A 7,229-nucleotide genomic window follows, 5' to 3' on the forward strand; every position below is an offset into this window, starting at 1 on the left:
TTCAACATCAAGAGAATTCAATAGGAATCTTTTCTGAATTCGATCAAATCACAAGTATTTGAATCTAACGAAGATCAATTCACTAAATCAATGGAGGTATATTTGTCAGGTCGATTAAAATTTGAAGAATCTGATGTTGATTTACTCTATGATGCAGATTTACTTCATGTTGATTAGGTATTTGATTAAGAATTCGGGTTACGTGAATTTAACTATAATCAAATTGACCTAAAAAATACCATAAACAAGATTGCAACAGCAGAATTCAACACAAAATCTACGACTGCAGAGGTGGTCGCAAGATCTTTGACTGCAGAGGTGGTCGTAAATTATGTGACTACAGCAATGGTCGCAAATTCTTCAACGGCTAATCAGTCGCAAAAGAACAATTGTGACTTGCATTTTTCCCATCGCATTTTTCATCACAAAATAGTCACAACTGGGAAAATGCAACCGTTTTACGACCGAAAATGTGATCGCAAATGCTTAGATTCCTAGTAGTGCGTCAATCATACAATTCTAACCGAACTTCTAACTGAACTAGTAGAGAGATAACATCATAAAACACACATATTGTTCAGATTTCCCATTACGTTTGCTAATAAAAGGAAGCAGAAATTATTATCGTTTTTTTAGTCATGAAAAACACAATTGAACTAGATAGTTTGTAACAACCGGAAATTTTATAATAATAAAACATTATTATATTGTGTAGGAGAGAATTAATTATTTTGAATAACTAATTAACAGTTAAGAGAATTGGTTTAGAAATAGACATGGAGTTGGGAAAGGAAAATGGGCCTGATGTTCATGGGCTTAAGGTATAAATGTACATTAAACCCTAGTCATTTTCCATATTTACTAACACACTAAAAAACACACACATCCTAGTGATGACTCCAAGATTTGCAAGAACGAATACTACTCGATTGGTGTTGATAATGATCCAAGTAACAAGATCGTGTTTACAAGTTAGTCGTGCTCAGTTGAATAAGGGAATTTTTGTTAACTGAGAATGTAACAAGATCCAGGTGAGTTCTAGCCCCTTTCTCTGTTTATATTTTCGGGGCTTTGTGCATACTCAATGTGGTAGTTTGATATTATATATATATACACACACACATTGGTTGATTAGTAATATATTTGGCTTGTAGAATGTGTAAACCTATCAAATTATTTATGTTAGTACGTTATATATATTTATTATATATATGTGGTACGTGTAAGCAAGTGTATATACAATATGTCCGCTTTACGTCTAACGTAATAAGTTAGAATGGCAAATCCCTCTAACTTCTGTTGGACATAGACATGGTATCTGATAGTGTAGTTAAGGACTGTGGACCTTGTACGAGATATAGATGATAGGCGTCAATGTAGATAAGGACTGTGGACCTTACACGTGTTGTAGATATAGGTGTCAGCATAAGAAAGAACTGTGAGCCTTATACGTGCTGTAAATGTAATGTGGTAGAATTGGGGAGGACTGCGGACCTCGTACATGCTATGATATAGATATCAGCATAGTAAGGACCGGGGACTTTATACATGCTGTAAATTTAATGTGGTAGCATAAGGGAGAACTGTGGCTCTCGTATGTGTTATGATATAGGTTTTAGCTTTGGGAAGATGGTCGACCTTGTACGTGCTAAGAATGTACGATGGTATAGGGAAGGACCGCAGACCTTTTACATACCATGAATGGTGAACACAGGTAAGGGTGGCGGACCTTGTATGTGTTCATGGCCTTAAGTATAGGTATAAATGACGGACTATGAATATACTCTTAGTCGACTAAGGTAGGTGTTGAACGTGAATGTGCTAAGTATGTATGGTTTGAATGTTAATAGAGTTTGTATAAATGTATGAATGTGGAACATGTTAAGTATGGTATGCTTATAGTTGGATATGAATGAGTTCAAATGTTTAAGTATGACTTGTTGCCTGTTAAAACTAGAACTCACTCGGCGTAATGACTTTTAGTATGCACGCAGGTGGTTGATAAACACGGTAAAGGAGCTTGGAGTGCACACAGGGCTATCCATACGTTGTTAGCATCCAAAGAGTCATTTTAGAAAGAAAATATTGTATAAATGTAAAAATATTCCGCGAAATTTTACTAAACTCTGATAATTAAGCTATGTTCAAGTGTAAATCCAACTGTTAGTAAATTTCTCGGGTTCGGGGCCATACAAGTTGGTAATAGAGCATGAGTTTGAGAAATATACGCATCCTTAATGCTTAGACTCAAACCGAGATCGGGACTGAAGAATGGATGCCAATGTGAATAGTCGTGTGTCGTTCAAGCAAGCTCGGTTACGGTAAGTACATACTTAATTTCATATTAAATATAAGAATGTGTAAGTAAGTTAGGTTAACTACTTGAGATATGAGTATTTGATTATATATGATTATGTGAATTACTTGTATGATTGTTAACCATGTAAGACATAGGACTTAGCACAAGTGAAGTCATAAAAGGAACCATATAAGACATGAAGAGTAACGTGATTAATTAATCCCAACTGGTCACTCTTATTAACTGTTAACCTTGCTATTCTTGTACTAAATGATTCCTAGGTTGACGATGTTTGTGTTTTCTTATAGAATATGAATAGCTGGCGCAAGTATGGCTATTCGACAGAGAGGTCGCACGGGACGTCGTGGTAGGCCACATGTTAACCCGTTATCCTCCGAAGAACCGGTTACTAATACAAGAGAGGAAGATAGGGAAACTGTGAGAGATGAATGGTACCAGCTTGATCCTACAATTCATGCTGCTATTGCTCAAGTTGTGGCTACTACAAAGAAGAATTTGCAGCCATAAAAGTATGCAGGAAGTCATGTCAGGACCACCGTGCACATTGGGGAGAACAGTAAGAAAGACTATGAGACTGAGAAAGGGGAGTCGAGTGAAGTCAGGCCCGTGAGATATGGTGAGAATGAGAAAGGGCATGGTGGGTGCGCACCTATAGGCTGTTTAAGGGTTGTGACCCACCGAAGTTGACTAGTATGGGTGATGTCGTTGCTACTCTCCAATGGATAACTGCATGGATAAAGTTATGCGAATCAGTGAGTGTCGTCCGGATCAAGCGGTGGGATTTTCTACCCAGTCGTTAGATGTTGAGGCGTTTTTTTTCTGGTGGGAGACTGTTGAGCAGAGAAAGACGCTGAGAGAGATTATGGTTATGAGGTGGAATGATCTGAAGGAGATTGTAATGAAGTGTTTCTGTTTATGTTTTTGGGGCTGTGTGCATACTCAATGTGGTAGATTGATTATATATATATATATGTATATATATATATTGGGTTGATTAGTAATATGTTTGGCATGTAGAATGTAGAATGTAGAATGTAGAATGTGTACACCTATCAAATTATTTATGTTGGTACGTTATATATATTTATTATATATACGGTACATGTAAGGAGGTGTATGTACAATATGCGGACACTGCGCCTGACATTGTAAATAAGGATGGAAAATCCCTCTAATTTTTGTTGGACATAGATGTGTCATGTGATAGCATATTTAAGGACTATGGACCTTATACGTGACATAGATGATAGACGTCAATGTAAATAAGGACTGTGGACCATATACGTGTTGTAGATATAGTTGTCAGCATAGGAAAGGACTGCGGATCTTATACGTGCTGTAAATGTACTATGGTAGCGTAGGGGAGGACTGTGGACCTCGTACGTGCTATGATATAGGTGTCAGCATATAAAGGACAGGGACCTTATACATGTTGTAAGTGTAATGTGGTAGCATGGGGAAGGACTGCGGATCTCGTACGTGCTATGATATAAGTGTCAGCATAGGGAAGGACGGTGGACCTTGTACGTGCAAAGAATGTACGATGGTATAGGAAAGGACCGTGGACCTTGTACGTACCATGAATAGTGAACACATGTAAGGACTGTGGACCTTGTATGTGTTCATGACCTTGAGTATAGGTATAGACGGCGGAATATGAACATACTCTTGGTCGACTAAGGTAAGTGTTGAACGTGAATGTGCTAAGTATGTATGGTTTGAATGTTAATAAAGTTTGTATAAATATATATGGATGTGGAACAGGTTAAGTATGGTATGTGTATCTTCGGATACGAATGAGTGTTAATGTGTAAGTATGACTTGTTTCCTGTTTAAACTAGAACTCACTTAGCATAGCTGACTTTTAGTACGCACGCAAATGATTGATAAAAGACGGTAAAGGAGTTTGGAGTGCACACAAGGCTATCCACACGGTGTTGGCATCCAAAGAGTCATTTCAGAAAGAAAATATTATATAAATGTAAAATAATCCTCAAAAATTTTAATAAACCCTGATAATTAAGCTATGTTTAAGTGTAAATCCAATTATTAGTAAGTTTCCCGGGTTCGGGGCATTACATAGTTAGAGTAAGTAGGGCCGTCTTGAATTGGGAGGTAGGAGGTCGACCACCTTAGGACCGATTATCCTAGAGGCCTGGAAGCTTTTCAATATATATATATATATATATATATATATATATATATATATATATATATATATATATATATATATATATATATATATATATATATATATATATATATATATTATTGGAACACCACCACCTCGTCAATTAACTACTCAAAGCTCGGCGGTGCCGCTAACTACTAGCACTCCGATGCTTACTTTGACCACGACGATGGTGTCACATGAGAGGCTCGGTTTAATTCCTCAAATGGCGTTGACCGAGATACCGAGGCCTCCTGCTGTGCTGTCTACTGTCTCTTCAACAACTTCAATGAGACATCCTCCTCTGCCTACAACTACTCTTCCTCCTCCTCCGCCTAGTGATGTCTCATTCATGGGAATCACTCGGCCTCAAGGACCTGTTCAACCTGTTCATTCATCTGTATACAACTTACCACCAGGTCGACAAACGGAATTGCTGCTTAATATGCTACATTTATATGAAAATCAAATGGCAGCTGACAGACAAACTCAAGAACGACTCATTGAGAATCAACGAAAGATGATGAGTTATATTTCTTTCTGTCAAAAGGAGACCAAGGCGTTACGTACGATTGTTGAGTCTCAGGGGGTGAAATTAAAAGAACAAGATGAGTTAATTTTACAATTAACTTGTAAAGAAGATGCCCTCAAGAAACTCAAAAATGATGATAATGATCCTGACGAGTCTGATGCAGGAGGTGAGCCTAAACAATCGCACGGTTCATCCTCTGGTGCTGGTGTTAGTGGCGCTGATGATTCAAACAAACAGATAATTTCATTTCAAGATCCAACAGCTGCCAAGCCAATAGAAATGATTGAGGCTAACACGGTGATATTTATTGACGAATTGGGGATAGTTAGAAGTATGGTGAAAAAAGATGAGATACAGATTGGTGAGTTTGTGGTTAGATCTTTGACAAGGGAGCAGATCTCGATTCTACTTGGGCTAAATGACGATCAGCTGACTGTATTAGAGACTGAGCCCGATGTCGAAGTGATCAATGAGGATGAAATGGAAGTTGATCCGATATTTATGGATACGGATTTTATTTATGAGAACGAGGAGATTGAGATGGAGGATATTACAGCTGAAGAGTACCCGGACTTGTATCAACACGAAAATGTTGATCAAGGTGCTCCGGTATTTCATGAAGACGTAATTAAAGAGACTGAGGATGATTTGGAGAAGATTGTGCAGCGAACGGTTCCTTCACTCAAAGAAGTGACTGATGATGACATTGAAAGATGGTTCAAACGCCAGAAAGTGGGTAAGATCATCAGTGTTTTTCGGTATGTAGATAAAGAAAGAAAGGATACCGCTGCTGCTTGGATTGAGGCAAATCAGATGACTACCTTCAAGACTGTTTCTAAGGTACATGGTGATATTGTCTCCTGGCTCTATGATTCAGACCTTAAGGTATGTATTGTGAAATGGGAAAAGGGTGTCCAATATTACGAGAGGATAATGGATGTTTTAACATTACCGCGTTGGGATATACGCACCCTCGCGAGACGTCCATTTATCAATCGTGGGGGTAACCGAATGGCTGAGTGGTTCCATCAACACTTACTGTTCGAGGTCAATCATGGCTTCAAGTTCTTCAAGCCCCAGGTCCCAAGACGTAAACGTTCTGATGAGATTGATCCAAGGACCGGCTGGAAGAAACTTGTCTTGAAAGTAAAGCCACCAAAGACAATGAGAAGGGTTCCTGTGAAGACAATGCCTCAAGATATTCATCTGTCTTTCAACCGTTGGTACTATGACAATCGTACTGGCGAGGCCGTTATTGTTCGTGGTCGAGGACTACAGACTGAGCTCATCAAGATAATCGATCCGATGTGGTTGGTTAATTTATCAGAGACAGACAATGACGTGCTTCACAGGAAGCAGATTTTGTTTGAACGCCAAGAAGATTACGACCTGGCTATGCAATTCCAACGTGTTGTTCGTGTATTCCATGAACATGGGATTCATAGTTGCAGAGATTGGCAGACAAAGCGTTTCAAATAAGTTAAAGACAAAGAGCTCAAGACAAGAGGGTGTCTGTTAGTGCACGGTTTTGCGTCTAGAGTCTTTGTAATTATCATTAATGTTTATTTAATATTTAAATGTAATATTTAATGTTTATTTAGACTAATTCGTTATGTTTGAGTCTAGTTCGCTAGGAATGTTAGCGAACTAAGACTAGTTCATTAAGGTTAAGTCTAGTTCGCTAGGAATGTTAGCGAACTAGGACTTTATATTGTATTCCCTCCTGATTCGTTAGGGGATGTTAACGAATCAGGGGGTGGTTCGTTAAGTTAATTTATTTAACGAAGGGGATGCTGGTTCGCTAGGGGATGTTAGCGAACCAGATCGTCTTCTATAAATAGTGAACCACTGTTCACTTGTACAAAGAGAAGTTTTGAGAGAATTAATATTATTGAGAAAAATTTAAAGTATTCTCTCTCTCTCTCTCTCTCTCTCTCTCTCAAGCTTCACAATAAACATATTGATAATATATACTACATACTAATAGCAATCAACCTAACGTATTAGAGAGTTAGATCCGGATAATTAATATTAACATATAGATCTGGATTAGATCTAAGTTATTATATATATTGATTAGAACGATTATAAACGGGATCAAACATCACCAAAAAAAAATATAAAAATAAAAAAGTATTAAAAGAAAACTCGTTGTAACGCATATATGCAATACATCGACGTTTTTTTAATGCATATGTGCACTAGTT

The sequence above is a fragment of the Bidens hawaiensis genome, unplaced genomic scaffold, assembly GCF_021521415.1.
Source record: "Bidens hawaiensis isolate Kalapana, Puna unplaced genomic scaffold, B.hawaiensis_p1.1 tig00048407_1, whole genome shotgun sequence".
NCBI lineage: Eukaryota > Viridiplantae > Streptophyta > Magnoliopsida > Asterales > Asteraceae > Bidens > Bidens hawaiensis.